The sequence below is a fragment of the Hibiscus syriacus genome, unplaced genomic scaffold, assembly GCF_006381635.1.
Source record: "Hibiscus syriacus cultivar Baekdansim isolate YM2019G1 unplaced genomic scaffold, ASM638163v2 tig00116945_pilon, whole genome shotgun sequence".
NCBI lineage: Eukaryota > Viridiplantae > Streptophyta > Magnoliopsida > Malvales > Malvaceae > Hibiscus > Hibiscus syriacus.
In genome coordinates, this window is record NW_024063480.1 from 60,309 (window position 1) to 78,907 (window position 18,599).

Here is an 18,599-nt window from a genome sequence, read left to right on the forward strand (position 1 = left end):
AGTAGCAACAATCTTTTAATCAGTGAGATCACTTGATTCATACGTAATCTTATATATTTAAATGACCTTTTATCCCATATCATGATTCTTAAACTCTAAATCTTATACTTTATAAAATTTAAGCTCTGAATAGGACAAATTATATCAATAAAATCTCGTTCGTAGATTATTTTTCGCCATAAGAACACGAGATTAATCTTTTAAAATATATATATTTTTAAGGATATAATTCACTTACATTTCATAAAACTTATGGATTTTACACGAAAATATACTTGTTCTCTTAAACTGTATCTTTTATATCTGTATTTAATTTATCTCTAGGTATATTGGCTTTCAATAAGCATCTAAATTATAATTTTTATTATTATTTTAATCTTTAATAATATTTTTTATAAAAAACATTTAATTAATAATATGATGACACATTATATCTCATATCATTTATTAATATTTTAACTTAAAAATTACTGTTTATATATTACTCATCACAAGATTATTATTTTTCTAAAAAAAATATTTGATGAGATGTACAATATTATCACTTTTGAACTTCATAACCCCTTCTTTCTTCTCTGACATGAGTTTAATAAACGTATACATAGGTATAAGCTTAGACAACGTCTTAGATACAATCCCACAAAACCTGTATTTAGATGGAACAATTCGAGATCATTTATGAAATTCATTTTCATTGTAGTGTAACAATCAATATCGGCATAGTTAAGACTGATTCCGGCCACGACGCTCAAACAAGCCGTCGTAAACGGACACATCGGATCCAACCCCATCGACAATTTTATTGAAAAGATCGGAGTAAATAGCCTTTTTAAAGGCTTGAAGGCAGGTGCACGCTCTCTTTAAGCCCCTGGTTTGCAAAAGTTTCTATTACTTTAGCCCCATGTTCAACTTCGTCGGGGAGTTCACCGTTCGGTGAAAGGCTCATAAGCTGGTGACGAACGATGTAAGCCACCTCGGCATGGTTAATGCGACACCTTAGTACGATTCCCGACCATCCTTTATCACTGCCCACCTGCATACAACTCGACAATGTGTGGAGGTTTGAGCTTCTTTGCATCGTTGGAATGATAAAGCCTCTGAAATGCCATTTACACCTAAGCTTTATCCATATGACAACCTACGGGTGGAGAACCCTAAGATGATGATGTGTGATTTCATTTTGTAGATTATGATATTCATCAACATCATCCTTTTACCCCTCTCTCTTGCTCCAAGTTTGTTTATTCCTCACTTTTATGGATTATTATTTTTAAAATCCCATTTCAAATCGAAAATGAGTCCCAAAAGTTTTGAGTTATTTGTTTTTTCAATCCAAAAATCAAATGATTTTTTTTATTTTATCGATATATTTTTCAATGAAACGAACACTGAATTCGTGTTCAAAAGATAAAAAAATGAATGAACTAAAAATTTTAAAAATCAACAATCATCGACAACGATAGTCAATGTTAACATGTGACGTCAACCAATAGTGATCGACAACAATTAAGAGTGATAGCCAACAGTGTGAACTTTGACTGAATTCAAAGATCAAATTAATATTTTATCTAAAATGGAGGTGTTAAAATAATATTTTATATAAATGTTTAAATCAAATTAACGTAACTTTTTCAAAATCGATGACTAAAATCAAACAGACCAAAAATAAAAAAGACCACTAATGTAGTTTACGTAAATATTAAAAGCTAAATTTATATCAATTAAAATTATATAAAATTGATTGAAAATGTCAACATCACAATTTTTTTTTGAGGAATCATTTTGCCCAATTTATTTAAAGATTAACACTAACAAATCCGAACTAATACAAACTGCTGATCAGCTAGCAAGATGAAAATTGATATCCAACATAAATCTAAAAGATGGTATGCATGTATGTATGCATGCATGTATTATGTATGCCTGTATTTTCAAACACTTGTGATCTTAAAACATGTAATAGAGAAGTTGGGTGCCGGTCCTTTTGTTTTCTGTATATACTACAATATGACATCCCATTGCCGGGGGATGTCCATGAATAAGCACAATTATGGTAAAATGCACATTCATAGTTGATGATGAGGATCGATTTTAAGAACCAAGCAGCTTCTTCCTTCTGGCATATCCTAGGACAAGCAGGAAAATCAACACGCTCCCTTCAGTAATACATCCCAAAAAGATATCAAATACCCCGTCCGTGTGGTCCCACGTATAAGGGATGTTCATGCCGAACCACCCGGCTATCAATGTTTCGATGGCTATGGCGAACGATGCGATGGTCAATGTCAATTGAAGTTGAATGAGCTCGTTTCGTTGGTTGTCGAGTTGGATGTTAACATAGTCTTCTGTATCATCGATGTACTCTCGTACCTGCGGGGATGTATCAAGTCAAGGAGATGAAAGTAGATGCATCAATTCCGCATGATAAAGACGAATACTCACAGATAATATCTTGTTTTGCGTTCCGTCCAGCTGCATGAAAAAACCCTCGAGCAACATCTCTAAATCCTCGACATCATCATCATCCAAGTTGTGGATGCTCACCAAACTTCCGCTCCTGTTTGAACCGAGTAAAGATAGACAATGGTAGTGATGCTATTTGAGGCTGCAGCTCCTGATAAAGCCTCCGATTGCTGATTTTGGATCCACTTTCTTGTCAAATACAAATTTTCCATATCTTCATTGTCATCCAGTAGATGTTCAATTTCATCCCTCACCTGACATTCAATGGGTACTCGTTAATGTTCCACACAAAAAATCAAATATGGGTATTGGGTAATTGATGCAGCATCAATCAGTTACAGCTTTAATGAATCATATTTTCACTTTAAATTTGTTTATAGCAAATAGTAGAGTTTCAACCCGATCCTTGGGAAGTTATATTCGTATTCCGATCATTCTGACATGTCATGTAATTGGCCCTCCCTCCCTTCAAAGACACAGAGGCACCGAATCCAGATAAGGAGCATTCTCCTTATGAGCAACACCTACGACATAGAAAGAAACATACAGATGCGGAAAGACACATACATAAAGATTAAAGAATACCTTTTGTACATGTGCAAGAAGACGAGTGAGATTGCTTTTCAAACTCCGCACGTGCTCCAGATTCTTGGTACTGACATTTCGGGCCAGTTCATCCAACACAGGGTAAGCATCCCTCTCGAGTTCTGCCACACTTTTGTCCAGAAATGAGCAGACAACCTCTAATGCTATCTCCAGAACCTGAAACTCAAATGGAAGCTCATACTGCAAACTCTCCATGGCTTCAGGAACAGGCAACCACCATCCACCAGTTGAAACATGGGTTTCACTATCATTTACACCCACCGTGCCCGTTCCTCGAGTCTTATATTCACTTCTATAAGGAAGTTGTAGTCTTAGTTGATCCACGAATTGAAGAACCTCCTGTTGTAGAGGATCCAGTATGAGAACTTCTTCAGCTGTAACAATAGCCTTTATAAACTCTAAATTGACAACCATGGCTTTCTCCCGGGCTGGAAATTATACGATAGAATCTCAGAAAGATGTCTTAGTGGTTTCATGATAACGATGAGTTAACAAAGCATCCAATATCCTTAATTGTTTGATACATATACCTAGACAATGAAATAGACCAAGGTACAAAACAGATCGAAATAAGAAAAAAATGGAATAGAGTCTCGAGAGCATATAAAACTAAACTATAATTCACGCCCTTCATCCTTTGAGAGCAGACAAGCAAATAGTGGAATACACGTGCTTGGTTCACAGCTATGTATTTCCCAGCATCCCAACAAAAGAGATTCTCAATCACAAAAAGTGCCAACTGCCAAGGAACTCTGTCATTAAGCATGGTGGTGTCATGTATATGTGACCTTAAATATGGGAGTTTTTCTGACCGAGATCTGCCTGAACACCACATTCAGCTTACTATCACGAGCGTAATTCATAACCAAAGCAAATAAAATCTTTAATTAATACCGGATAACTTAAAACGTTCAATCAATTCCCATTGTAAAATCCAACTGAAATTCAACAATCAACAGAGAGTAACAATATATGCTGAAGAGTTGGCAAGGAACCAAGAACAAAGAATACTTCAAGAGAGTAACAATCAACTAAATTGTTCAAATTTTACCAAGTTTCTCCACTTATTTCGAAGGTCCAAAGTCATATACTCATATCAGGCAGATATGGGTTGGACAAGAGGGCGTAGAACACAGGTACTTCGACAAAAAAGAAGTGCCAGAACAACATGTGTCAGAGGGTTAATCAGCAAGAAAACTAAGAAATCACTCCAGTGGCACTCATTTCCAACCAAAATGCTCCCTATCTTACTTTTAGAAGCAATCTTCAGACTTAAAAACGAGAGCAGTTCATAGTTCATAAATCTGAATCTTAGCAAGCATATGCAATTCCACTCTAAACTCACAGCTTCTACACTTCCTAGTACATAAATCCTCAGTACATAAATAAGGGGACACTAAATCAGGCGAACCCTAAAATCAACTAGATCGACATCAGTAAAGTAAAAAATGGCAAACTATAAGCAAACTAAATCCATCAAAAGCAATTTACCCAAAGAATTGAAAAAAAGAAAGCCATAGTTTCAAATTGTTAAACATACCAAGAATAGTGGAGGAGTGAGAAAAGACAGGGTCGAGGATCCTCAATGTTGCGTAATACGACTATCGGATAGAGCAAAATCGCAACTGATAATTTGAGAAAATAAAAATGAAGATAAAAGAGACACAAAATTTACGTGGAAAACCCTTAAAATATTTAGGGTAAAAACCACGGGCAACGGTAGAAGAATTTCACTATGTGAAAATAGGAATTACAACCTCTCGATCTACCAAGGAGAAAACAATGATAATTCTCTCTAGATAAAAAGGAGAAAACAACTCTCAAGAAACTCTCTAAATTCTCTCTAGTTTTAGAAGAAAGCTAGAATGTTTTGGGATGATTTTGAAGCTAAATGAGCTAGGGTATTTATAGTTAAAACATAAGGACTAATTTATAAATACCCTAAAGTTTAGTGACTAAATTGAATTATCCCATTTAATATTTAAACAAAATTTCCATCCCCCCTTTTTGACTAAAATATGCCGGTGGATTATTTTAATTCACCTTTCGGTGGATTTGCTTATTTTTCAACAATCTCCCACTTGAAGATTTGATTGGAACAATCATATCTTCACACCATTCTTTCTACCTTGTACCTTCATGTTGCTTATGTCTCTGACAGACCACAGGAGGATCGACACCAAGTAAATTTATCAGTGTTGATCGCCTTCGTCATGAAATCTGCTATGTTGTCTTTAGTATGGATCTTCTGCATATCTACTGTCCCTTCTTCCACCTTTTCAAGAATGAAATGGTACTGAACTCGTATGTGCTTTGTCCTTGAATGAAATGCGGATTCCTTGCTAGATGCAAGGCGCTTTGACTGTCACAAAACAGAGAGACATACTCTTGATTGTGCCCAAGCTCCTCCAATAGCATCTTTAACCAAATTGCTTCTTTACTGGCTTGTGTAGCTGCTACATATTCTGCCTCTGTTGTGGACGTAGCCACAACTGACTGCAATTTGAAACCCAGCTTACAGCTCCACCAGCAACTTTGAACACATATCCTGTAGTAGATTTGCTTTTATCCAAATCCCCTGCATAGTCAGAATCTACATACCCATTGATTAGTAAGTTTGATCCTCCGTAACATAATGCAATATTTGAGGTCCCTTTGATGTATCTTAGGATCCTCTTTATTTTATTCCAATGCTCTTTGCCTGGATTCGCCATGTACCGACTAACCACTCCCACTGCTTATGCAATGTCTGGTCTTGTGCATATCATAGCGAACATTAAACTTCCCACTGCTGATGCATACAGTACTCGAGACATCTCCATCCTCTCTTCTTCACTGCTAGGACTCATACTGGAGGATAATTTGAAGTTAATAGGAAGAGGGGTAGAAATTGGCTTACAATCTTGCATGCTGAATCGTGACAAGATCTTCCTCAAGTAATTCTTTTGTGAAAGCCAAATCTTCCTATTACTTCTGTCTCGGTGAATTTGCATCCCTAGAATCTTGTTTGCTGATCCCAAGTCCTTCATTTCAAATTCCCTAGCCAGTTGTGCCTTTAATTCTTCAATATGATCTTTGTTGGGTCCTGCAACCAACATGTCATCCACATACAACAACAATATAACAAAATTTTTATCATCAGACCTCTTGAAATAAGCACAAGGGTCTAAATTAAGTCTGTTGTATCCAAGGCACATAATGAATGAATCAAATCTCTTATACCAACACCTCGGCGCCTGCTTTAGACCGTACAGAGATTTGTTCAACCTGCAAACCAAGTTCTTCTTTTCTTTTTCTTCAAAACCTTCAGGCTGGAGCATGTAAATCTCTTCTTCAAGATTTCCATGAAGAAAAGCTATTTTAACATCTAGCTGCTCTAGATGTAAGTTCAATGTAGCACACATTGCCAAAACTACTCGAACTGTTGTTAGTCGAACCACAGGAGAAAATATTTCATTGAAATCAATACATTCTTTCTGAGCATATCCTTTGACCACCAGTCTTGCACGATACCTCTCCACTTGATCGTCACCATTTCGCTTGATTTTGAAGACCCATTTGTTACCAATTGGCTTCCTTCCTTGTGATAGTGGCACAAGGTCCCATGTATTATTTTTATGAAGAGCTTCGATTTCTTCTTGCATCGCCATCATCCATAGTGAAGCATATGAGTTGTTTATTGCCTCCTGGTATGTTGATGGCTCACCATCCTCTGTTAAAAGACAGTATGCAATATTACCTTCTATAACATAATCTGAGTGCCAATTGGGACGTCTTCTCATATGGTCTGATTGACGAGAGTTGTTGGAGCTTCAGAACTCTCTGGTTCTTGTTCATCATGTGCTAGTTCTGCTTCAGAAGAATCTCCTTGTTCAACCTCCTTTTCCACATGTATCTACGTAGTCTCTGACTTTTCAGCGCTACTATCTTCTTCTTTTCTTTGTAGCTTATCTTCTACAAAGATAACATCTCTGCTGATGATCACTTTGCAGGCAATGGGATCCCATAAGCGATACCCCTTTACACCATCAGTATACCCCAAGAATTTGCATTTCCTGGATTTTGGATCGAGCTTTGAAATTTCTTGGGAGTTGTACATAACGTACACAATATTTCCAAATACATGGAGGTTTGAATAATCAACCGGTTTACCAGCCCACATCTCCATTGGTGTCTTCAGCTCTATTGCAGTTGATGGAGCTCGATTCACCAAATAACAGGCGGTATTGACTGCTTCTGCCCAGAATGATTTTTCTAGGCCTGCATCCCTCAACATTGCTCTTGTTCTTTCTAACAAGGTTCTGTTCATCCGCTCTGCCACTCCATTTTGTTGAGGAGTGTTCGCCACTGTGAACTGTCTTTTGATGCCTTCTTTCCTGCAAAAGTCATCAAATTCTTCGCTTGTGTATTCTCCTCCATTATCTGTTCTGAAACACTTGATCTTATTTCCAGAATCAAGTTCCACCCGCGCTTTGAAGTTTTTGAAAGTGGAAAACACGTCTGACTTCTTCTTAATAGGGTATACCCAACATCTCATAGAGTAGTCATCAATAAAATGAGACAAAGTATTTTTCTCCGCCTAGGGATGTAACTGGTGCTTGCCATACGTCAGAATGAATCAATTCTAGAACACTTTTGCCTCTAGAATTTGATGTGTTGAATTTCAACCGGTGCTGCTTACTTGTTATGCAATGCTCACACAAAGTAAGTGATACCTTTGTTAAGCCTGGAAGTAGCTTTTTCTCCGCAAGGACTTTCATTCCTTGTTCTGATATGTGTCCAAGTTTCTTATGCCATAGCATTGCAGAATCTGAACTACATGAGGCAACAAAGGCTTCTGCTTCTAGCAAAGTCTCTCCCTTCAGCATGTACAAGTTTGCAGCTATCTTTTCGCCTTTCAACACCACAAGCGCTCCACGGAACACCTTCATGATTCATTTCCGTGTTTCAATCTTGCTTGCATTATTATCCAACAATCCGTAGGATAATAAATTTTTCTTCAGACCTTTCACGTGCCGCACATCTCGAACAACTTTAATTGTTCCATCATACATCTTCAATTTGATGGTTCCCACGCCAATGATTTCTAAGGCATGATCATTGCAACTATACACAGATCCTCCTGAGACAGGTTCATAATGATGTAACCATTCTCTTCTTGAGGTCATGTGATATGTTGGCTCCCGAATCAATGAGCCATATATCTGCAAATCGTTTTCTTCCTTCCACGGTGGTTGACGCTTCACAGCATAGAGCATCTCCATCATCTGAAGTGTTTGCGGTATTGCCTTATGGATTAGAGTTTTTATTTAGACTCCAATAATCCTTCTTCAAGTGACCCTTCTTTCCACAGTGGTAGCACTTTAAATTCTTCTTACTCCTCGACTTTGATCTACCATGTTTGTGACTGCTGCTTTGGCCACGTTCTGTTGATCTCCCTCTCGTCGTTGTCAACGCTTCTGCTTGTTGCAGATTTACTTGTCTGTCTTCCTTGTTCTTGCGCCGATTTTCTTCTTGTAGAACAGCAGCTGCAACGTCATCGAAGACTAGACTGGTGACATTACTGTTTGTCAAGTTGATGATGAGTTGATCGTACGAATCCGGTAGACTTTGAAGTAGAAGTTCAGCACGTTCTTGTTCTCCTATTTTACAGCTTAAGGATGTAAGCTGAGAAAATAAGGTGTTCAGTGTATTTAAGTGCTCCGTCACTGAAGTAGATTCTGGCATACGAAGAGTGTACAATTTCCTTTTAAGGAAAATTTTATTGTGCAACGATGTGGCCTCGTACAGTTTTGTGAGATGATCCCATATCTCCTTAGCTGTCTTCTTCTCCTCGATGCTTGACAATACTTCATCTGCTAATGCTAGATGAAAGTTTGCCATAGCATTCCCGTCCATCTCGTTCCATTTGATGTCATCTGTGAAATCCACCGGCCTTTCATTGATAGCCGCTAGACACCCGTCTTTCCTCAGGATGGCCTTCATCTTTAATTTCCACAATGAGAAATTTCTCCCATTGAACTTTTCAATATCAAATTTCGTTGCCATAGCTTCTTTTACGGATAGCTCCCACTATTTCACTATAGTGAATAGTTCTCTGGAACCTTCAAAGAATGGGTAATAACTTATTACTTTCTTATGTTAGAGGATCCACCTTTTAGTGGCAACCACAAAGCCAATAAGCAGATATTACACACTCCAATCTGGCTTTGATACCAATTGTTGCGTAAGACGGCTATCGGATAGAGCAAAATCGCAACTGATAATTTGAGAAAATAAAAATGAAGATAAAAGAGACACAAAATTTACGTGGAAAACCCCTAAAATATTTAGGGTAAAAACCACGGGCAACGGTAGAAGAATTTCACTATGAGAAAATAGGAATTACAACCTCTCTCGATCTACCAAGGAGAAAACAATGATAATTCTCTCTAGATAAAAAGGAGAAAACAACTCTTAAGAAACTCTCTAAATTCTCTCTAGTATTGGAAGAAAGCTAGAATGTTTTGGGATGATTTTGAAGCTAAATGAGCTAGGGTATTTATAGTTAAAACATAAGGACTAATTTATAAGTACCCTAAAGTTTAGTGACTAAATTGAATTATCCCATTTAATATTTAAACAAAAATTCCCATCCCCTTTTTGACTAAAATCTGCCGGTGGATTATTTTAATTCACCTTTCGGTGGATTTGCTTATTTTTCAACACTCAAATCCCTAGCGGGAATTGAAGCCCTTTTAATTATCGCACTCTTATCGTATTCCACCAGCTCCGAAACCCCACTCGTGTCGAATCTCATCCATAGTCTAGCTCCCGCCTTCTTCTTCTTCCCCTTTCTCGCCGCTCCCACCCCACCACCACCGCCGCCGATCAAGTTGCCCGTACTAGGAAGCGGAGGTGAAGATGAAGAATCGGTTACAATAGGCTGCGGAGGCGATTGAGGTGATGTCGTGGACTTCGGACGCCGTCGCCTAATGGACGGGCGCCGGAACGAGAAGGGGCTTTTTCCCATTGAAGACTTCTATCAACTATAAACCATGGTTGTTGGTAATGCGATTAAGGGAACATGTAATCTAGTGCTGCAGAGATTGGAGTTTTTGTTCCTTCTTTCCCTTCTTGATTCAGCTTCTTCTTCTTCTTCCATAAACGAATTGAATTTTATTTTTTTTAATTTATTTGAATTCAGATTGCAGAAATGAATTTCATTTTTTTGATTCTCTCGGTGCCCCTCAACTTGGTGTTTTTTTTGGGTACAATATTTGAATCATTGGTCAGTTCCCGTTCCCGACCGAGACATACAATTAAGGGTAAATTATGTATTTAACTTTGTCATTTATTTTTTCTTCTTCTAAAATCATATATAACATTATATTTTAATTTATTTTTATCTCACTGTTAATATCAAATCGATAAAATATTTAAATATTAAAAAATATCAAATTAATTTAATAAAATATATAACTTTTGAAAACTTTGATAACTAAAACTATCATGATATAATATCATTATTTTTATTAAATTTAATCATAAAATATCAGAATAAAAATAAAATATAATATTAAATATAATTTTACAAAGAAAAAAATAATTGTGTAACTAAATATAAACACGAGAAATGACGTGATATTAGATTAATTTACCTTGATAATAACTTGGATGTACGGCAATATGCATATAAATAAGGGTAAACTACATAAATGATCACTTATGTTTGGAAAAATTTCTTTTCCCCACCGATGTTTTAAAATTAACAATTTGATCATTAATATTATTGATTTAATAATAAATCAATCACTCGTACAATAGCAAACTATTAACATCAAACGATCAATTTATTATAAATCAATAACATTAATAACCAAATCATTATTTTTAAAACATCGATGGAGAAAAGAGAAACTTACTGAAAATGACCATTTATATAAAGAGAAAATCGCCTCAGTGACAAAAAATGCCTTATAATATACGATTTTAACCAACTTTTTCCGGATTTGCCAAAATGACCAAACAAAATCGCAATGTGATCGCTAATTCGCAACGCGATCTCCATTATCGCAAATTCGCGTTGTATTTCGCGTTGCGATAGTTGGAAATCGCGTTGCGATGGTCTACAGTGTCGTTGCGATTTTCCCAATTCGCAATGCGAATAAGTAAATCGCAACGCGAATTGGGAAAATCGCAATGCGATACTGACTATCGCAATGCGATAATACAAAATCGCAACGCGATACTGACTTTCGCAACGAGATAATACAGAATCGCAATGCGATTTTCAAAGTTCGCAACAGGTTTTAGTTTCGCAACACAAATTTTTTGGGTATATATCTACGCAGCAGCAACAACTCATAACCTAAATCCCTAAATCGCAACTCATTCCATCTCCATCTTTCACTCTCTCTGGCGATATCTGTTCCTATATCCGTTCCTACATCCTTCCCCATCCGGCAACAGGTCTTAGTTTCGCAGCTCGTTTGTTTAGTAAATTAATTTACAACCATGAAATCATCTAATGTTGATCATGTTTGGATAGATTTGTGTTTTGGAGGGTCATGGGAGAATGTTCATGGTGTTTTACAATATATGCCTTTACCCATGAATCTTCAACTAAAACTGTCATTAAAAAAGTTAACTTATGAAACTCTAATGTTACGTGTTTCAAAGGAATTGAATTTAGAGCCCCTAAGTGGATTTAGGTTATCTTATCAGAGAAATGATAAAGTTTATTTATTAACCGACAATGAAGATGTTGAACGATTCATTGCTTACATTAGTGTTTCAAGTGATGATGTTACATTGTATGTTGTTGAACCTAGAAGTAGTATTGTTGGGTCAGTAGCGGGTAGTAATCAACTAAGTTTTTCTCAAAACCTATAACCTTTCTCTAATCCAAATCCCAATCAACTTTCAGCACCAAATTCCGGTTTTCGTATTGACCAATTAGACGATGATAAACCAACAGAAAAAATTGTGAGTACTAGTCAGTATTCGAAATTTGATCTTGGTCAATACCTGGACTTTGATATTGTACAATACTCGGATTTTGATGATGTTTCAGAAGAAGAAACAGACCCTGCGTGTAATGATTTTGATATTGGTCAATTCCTGAATTTTGATGATGAAACAGCCGTTGCCGAGGAAGATGTTGTTGATGATAATGAGGAGGAAGTTATGATTGTGAATGAACATGTTGAACATCCATTCTGTAATTCATATAATCCTGAAGAAGAAAAAGAAGAAGAAAAAGTCCCCGAAGAAAAGAAAATGCCACGGGAGTATAACTGGAATATGCCAGAATTACTTCAGATACCGGAAGAAGAGTTGGTAAAGAAAGCAGTTGATTGTTACACAAAAGTTATTCGTATCAAGAAAGATGATTGTTTTGATACAAAGGAAGACTTGAAGATAGCTTTGTATACGAAATGTGTGGAAGATAGCTATCAACTAAAAGTTAACAAATCAAGCAAAGATCATTTCGAAACAAGGTGTATGATTGAAAAAAACTGTACGTGGCGTATGATTGCAAAGAGGATAAAAGATTGCGAAATGTTTCAAGTTAGGAATTTTATTGATAAACATACATGTTCAAGAACCCAAGTTTTTCCTCACCATAGACAGGCAAACAAAAAGGTGTTGGGTGGTTTTCTGGCTGAGTTAATGTTTTTGAATGGCAGGGTATATCGGGGACATGAAATTATGACTGACATGAATGCTCGGTTCAAGATTAGTATATCATATTCTCAAGCTTGTAGAGCCAAATGTCATGCCTTGGAATTGTTGAGGGGGTCGCCAGAAGCATCGTTTGTCCAACTGCCGGCTTATTGTCACAATTTAAAGCTGAAAAATCCTGGGTCGGTAACTCATATCAAAACAGATAGAGATGGACGCTTTGAGTTGCTGTTTATCGCCATTGGTGCTGTGGTTAGTAAATCAATATAATTCTGTTGACTCATTTTTGTTAGTTACATGCATTTCACATTTAAATGATTATATTTCTTATGTATATTATTTTGTAGATTCGTTCGTTTATTACTTGCATGCGCCCAGTTATTATAGTTGACGGAGCACATTTGAAAGGTCGATACCTTGGAGTAAACTTATTAGCAGTAGCCATGGATGCTAACAATGGGATATTGCCAATAGCTTACGGGGTTGGAAAATCTGAAACCTCTGATTCATGGACATGGTTTATGGGGCATCTTAGGGATTGCATAGGTCCTATTAGCAATCTGACAATCATATCCGATAGGGCAAACTCAATTGACAACGCTGTTAGAAGGTGTTTTCCAGATGCTTTTCATGGACTTTGTGGTGTTCATTTGTATAGAAATCTAAAATCAAGGTCTGCTGGTATAAAAAGCACAAATGGACATACTGGAAGGCTGTAAAAGCTTATCGGGAAGTGGATTTCAATAAGCATATAAACTGTTTAAGACGTGTTTGCCTCAGTGTGCTCAAACACTAGAAGATGTCGGGTTTGAAAGATGGTCAAGAGTACATCAACTTGGAGCAAGATATGGTTTCATGACGTCTAATAGTGCAGAATCAATCAACGCTCTAAGTCGTCATTCCCGAAAATTACCCATTACTATGTTAATGGAGTTTTTTCGAGCCTCTATTCAACAGTGGTACTACAAGAAAAGAAACAATGCAGGTATTATTTCTTTGAATTCGTAACTTATCATATATTTTACTAAGTTTTATTTATTTAAATTTACAGGAACATTGGAACATCGTGTTACACCATGGACTGAAAAAAATAACAAAACGTGTTGTGAAGTCAACGTCATGGAGAGTTGAACCATGTTCAAACACTTTGTTTGAAGTACTGGATAATAACTTAAATGGGCTTGTCGATCTAAATGCAAGGACGTGTAGTTGTATGAAATGGAAAACATCTGGTTATCCGTGTGGCCATGTTATAAAAGTTCCTCTTCATCTAAACCAAGATGATTCAAGCACATATACGCTATGGATTGCTACACTACAGAAGTATATCGACAGACTTATGTCGAGATTATCTACCCTATTCCACATCCTTCTGAGTGGGACATACCAGATGACTTACAAACAGTTTTGCCACCAGCCATGGACAGAAGGCTACCTGGCCGACCAAAAAGTCACGATCGTATACCGTCTAAGGGTGAAGAGAAGAAGAGATCGACATGTAGTCGGTGCAAGGAAAGTGGTCATACAAGGTTGACATGTGGATCACCAGTGCCATCACAATCATCTTTTCCTCTACCAAAATATGGATCATCATCAAAATCCAAAGCTCATATGGTGTCAAGAAAAAGGCAATCAAAATCGCAATCATCTTTAAAATCCCAATCACATCTGGCTTCACCTTTTGGGACTGTTAACTTAGGTGATTTTTAAATGCAAACGTTGTATTATGTAGATTTTTATGTGTGAACTTTTAACATTTTCAGTTAGGCATGTATTAGTAACTTGAGTTTGAAAATTGCTATGATCTGTTTAGTTGTTATCACTTAATAGGCAATCATCTTAATGTCTATCGCAGCGCGGAAATTACTATCGCAATGCGAAATGAAAATCGTAACGAGAGAATCGTAATGCGAAATGAAAATCGCAACGCGAATTTCACAACGAGGGAATCGCAATGCGAAATGAAAATCGCAACGCGAATTTAATTTCGCGTTGCGATTCTCTCGTTGCGATTTTCATTTCGCGTTGCGATTCTCTCGTTGCGATTTTCATTTCGCATTGCGATAGTACTTTTTGCCTTCAACATAATGCAGATTGAAATCAACAAAATCAACCATTACATTTCAATCAATTAAACAAGCACAAATAAGAATTATGTTAACATCAATTAAACAAATCAACTTTTACAAATCACCTTTTACAAATCAATTAAACAATCAAAAAATAAGCAATAATTCTTATTTCCTCATCTACTATTGAATCAACTTTTGCAGCCATACATCATTTTCACGCAGCTCACTTCTGAGATTAACCTGCATAAACCAAACATTTGCTCAAACAACACTTTCTACACATCTAAAACCTACAAACAACAAATTATTGAATTCTAGGTACTTAACCAAACATTTTCAAACCACAAGCCTATAAACATACCAATTGTTTATGGACATTTTTATAACGCGGATGCAGGTAGGCAACGTCTCGTATATATCGATCTAGCCATATAATGCCGAAACCACAAGCCTACTGCAGCTCTATCTCTATCGGTGGGAGGTAGATACTTTATACTTCCTGTGATCAAACGGTCCAACGCCAAGCATATGAGAGGACCACAATCCCCTCTGGGTCCTTTCGTTTGTTGTGGTGCGGTCTCGTCTCTGCTAACTATAATATTAAGCTTCTTTGGCTTCTTGTTTCCAGAACGAGTCCAATAATTTATCGCATCCAAGAATTTAGCCAAATAAGAGCTCCATCCCTTAATAATATCTCTTAAATCAGCCAATGATATGTAATTTATCATGCTGTCATGTACTATTGCCTTAAGGGATGGGATCTGAAGCTCGACGAGAAGCCAATGTTTACGTTCCAAAACAGGGATAAACACCTGCAATCATAAGTAATAATTCATTCATTTGCGCACTTATTTATGAATACCTTTAAACTCAATCTAAAATAAACACTAACCTTATCGACCTCCCACCATGCAGGATAAAGTTTAGCTTGTCTATTGCCCAACGCAAATGATTCATCTCGTTGATTCTTCAAGTGAGCGGCGTTAAAAGACGTCGGCATAATTGTATATCATGTATTTCTTTTATTTTCCATAAGTTTCCTAATTATTAGAAGACGTGACACCCACTCATCGATATGCTGTTTTACAAAAAAAAAACATATATTAGTAACTTACATAAATTTTAAAAAAATAATCAAATTAAAATATAAGAAAAATATAAGACTTACCCCTCCATCGAAATAGCCATTGTCTTCGACCCCTAATAATACGCCCCACCAAGACCGATCAAGCAACAAATAGATATCAACGTTGAGCTTGCATATGTCAGTGAAACACCCCTGGCTCCGCTCATGTAGATAAAAATCAACTGCGGTCTTAGCCCAAAGGGTGTTATCCAGAATTATATCCGGTAGTTGTTTCCTCTCCACTTCAGATACCGGTATGGTACTGGCCAGTAACTCATACGAGAGCCAACTTGAATCCATCATGTCCGGCACGTCAGAGGGTTTCTCAAGAATCCTACATATGACGCCATGTGAATCGGGCTCTTGAATGGTGGGAGGGACCTCTTCAACGATGACAGTGGCCTCTTGAACGGTGGGAGGGGACCCTCGAGGAATGATAGGGGCCTCTTCAACGATAGGAGTGGACTCTTGAGGGATGACAGGCGAGTCAGGCTTCTTCTTGCGGTGTCTTCGCACAATTGGGGTATACGGAGACTTAATAGCACGTGCACGCCGTCTGATGCGTGAACTCTGTCTTGCAAGAAAAACCCGACGTAAAGCATCCACCTTATCGGTCCGCTAAATAATTAAATACAAATATCAGTAAATAAACAGACATGATATTTAAACAGTGAAAACAAGACAAATATTTCAAACTTTCAACCAAAAGACAAAACAAAGACAAATACTAACTTCACAGTGTTAAAGAATACACAGTTTAGCAGAATTGGCAGCAACCGAATAAATTTACTTCAACCAAAAGACAAAACAAAAAGACAAATACTAACTTCACAGTGTTAATAAACAGTTTAGCAGTATTGGCAGCAACCGAATAAATTTACTAAGCAATCTAAGTGAAATGGTTAATTTAAGTGAAATTACGAGTAAATTTATCATCAAGTTAAATATGGAAAATCTTAAACTTAACTCGTTGCGTAGAGTATGAACCTCATTCTGCAACGATACTACCATCTCACGTAGAGCGGCAACCTCACCACGTAAAGTAGACACCTCCACACGCCATGCACCATCGTTATCGCGTAGAGTACTGATCTCCTCACGCAAGGCATTGACCTCATCACGTAACTCCCTTGACTCATCCCGTGGAGGTGGAGAACAGGGAGATAGAAGTCATGGCATCTTTGCCGGTCGCCTATCATGAGGTGATGGTGGAGAAGAGGCTCGATGATGTGACGGGATAGGCGATGGCTCTCGTTGTAGAGGTGTATAGTCTGGTCGATCAGGTGATGGCTCTGGGTGAGGTGATGGCTCTCGAAGTGGAGGAAATGGAGGCTGCTCATCATTCGTGCCATTAAGAAAACGCTGACTAGCTTGCCACCAATCAGTGGCAAGCTCAGCCTCCGTGGGTGTCAGTCTCATTAATGGAATGTTGGCCTCCTAAAAATATAAAAACTCAAACAAAGTTAAATGTCCACTATTAATAACTTGTTTATATATGATAGTATTTGTGTTAACTTACATTATTTATTGTCGCATATGGTATTAAGTCTTCACAATCCAACAGACGTTTCCTCTTCCAGGAAATAGCCCTGGGAATATCATTTGAAGTTTTTATTGCATATGTCTTCATGGCGGGAAAGGCCTCGAATATCCAAATCTACAAATAATATAATAACAAACATTAGTAATTGTTAAATAATTAATTATAATTTTGAAAACATTATATAGAAATTCTTACCTTAAAGGCCCAAACAAAGCCTGACAAAGTGTATTTCGACCCATCGCCCCGCAAACTTTTGCGGTCATCAAAGGCAGACGACAACTTAGTCCAGGTAGCTTTCCATATATACGAACCCCACGAAAACAGATTCCATGCATTTAGGTCCTCTACCAATAATATTAGCTCCTGAGGAATAGGTTGTCTGGCCTCTCTGCCTAAAAAGCCGGCATACAAAAGTAGTAGAAGGCATACTCGGGCAACATCGACGTCATTCATCCGAGTAAAACCATCTTTCTTATTAAACAATTTCTTCATGTCGTCGACGTGTAAGTTCGGCTTCTCTATTGACTCATCAGGAAAAACCCTGGATAACCATGATGGGCGGGTGATATGACGAGTGTACCGGCCTACATCATCATGTCCGAATAGTAGACCAGTGATTAAGCAGAACTCCTTCCGCCCAAAACAAGTATACGCCGGTGGAAAATGAAACCATATCTCTTCCTCACCACGTTGTATACTGTCGGGTAGATCGCTAGTCATGGTCTGAAGCCACAAATGGGTCAAATTAGCATCTCCACCCGGATGCTGTACTCTCAGCCATGGCCCGAAGCAGGTTTCCTCAAACAATTTTCTTTGTGCAGGTGAAAGCTTCGAAGCAATTGTAGTGGCTAGGCTAACTTTATTCCTTAATGTTAATGAAGCCGAAAAAATTTCTACAAAAAATAAACATACCAAGTTAATATACCAAAAACTACACTGTCAAGATATACCAAAAACAATAAACATAAATAGTAGTTTATTCTTGAAACTAAAATTTGCAACACTGTTTTGTCTTTTGGTTGAAATGAAAATCGCAACGAGATAATGAGAATCGCAACGCGGAAATGACTATCGCAACGAGAGAATCGCAACGCGAAATGACTATCGCGACGAGAGAATCGCA

General features: G+C 37.3%; 1 pseudogene; it reads right to left on the reverse strand.

Moving 5' to 3' along the window:
* Positions 1–1,955: 1,955 nt before the first annotated feature.
* On the reverse strand, positions 1,956–10,109 carry LOC120188493 (annotated as a pseudogene).
* Positions 10,110–18,599: the final 8,490 nt, after the last annotated feature.